At 43.6% G+C, this 638-nt stretch overlaps 1 protein-coding gene across 1 annotated transcript in view; it reads right to left on the bottom strand.

Moving 5' to 3' along the window:
- The window catches only part of LOC109483735 (poly(A) polymerase beta-like), a 15,245-nt gene that overhangs the window by 10,078 nt on the left and 4,529 nt on the right, over positions 1-638 (bottom strand). The window lies entirely within an intron of this gene.

The raw sequence follows: 638 nt of genomic DNA, 5'->3' as shown, positions 1-638 counted from the left end.
ACACGTTGTTTGTTTTGCTATTGTTATCATGCTGACGAACAATTGATGTCGGCGCCTTTCGCATACGTTAATCTCATTAAAACCCGTCTTTCAAGTCTCCATCCGGTAAAATGTATCCACAAACATTTTTCCTCGAACAGAATCATTTCGGATGTGAAAATTCTCTTTTGGGAGTTACGTTTTTGATGGTCTTGTAGCGGGCGGGTTGCATGAAAATCCACGCCGCAGTTCGCTATCCACGCCGCGGTTCGCTAACACTTCCGGCTTGCTTGAATACGCGAAAGGCACCACAAATCGGCATATGGATGCATACATAATGAATTTCTTTAATTGAATGTTACTAATTAGCGGTAGAAACACCGTAGAAAGTAGCGTAGTGTAACTCTCTTCGCCAACAAACAAATTCTGCAGCTATGCCGGCAAAGATGGCTCTATCCAATCAGAGCGCAGGTCATATGTGGTCAACCAATCATAGCGTATAGTTCACGCTGCTACTTACATATTTAATGACAAAATGGCGCGTATTTCCTTCTCCGGCGAGGTTGAGAATGTGCGCTGCAAGTTTATTTTTCCGGCGATTTTCTGACTTTTAACGCCGATTTTTCGCACGCTACGATCACGCTACCATTTGACACTGT

The sequence above is a fragment of the Branchiostoma belcheri genome, unplaced genomic scaffold (genome assembly GCF_001625305.1).
Source record: "Branchiostoma belcheri isolate BF01 breed outbred unplaced genomic scaffold, Haploidv18h27 scaffold66, whole genome shotgun sequence".
Classification (NCBI taxonomy): Eukaryota; Metazoa; Chordata; class Leptocardii; order Amphioxiformes; family Branchiostomatidae; genus Branchiostoma; species Branchiostoma belcheri.
Note: the sequence above shows the minus strand (reverse complement) of the source record. Positions and strands in the feature narration are given on the sequence as shown.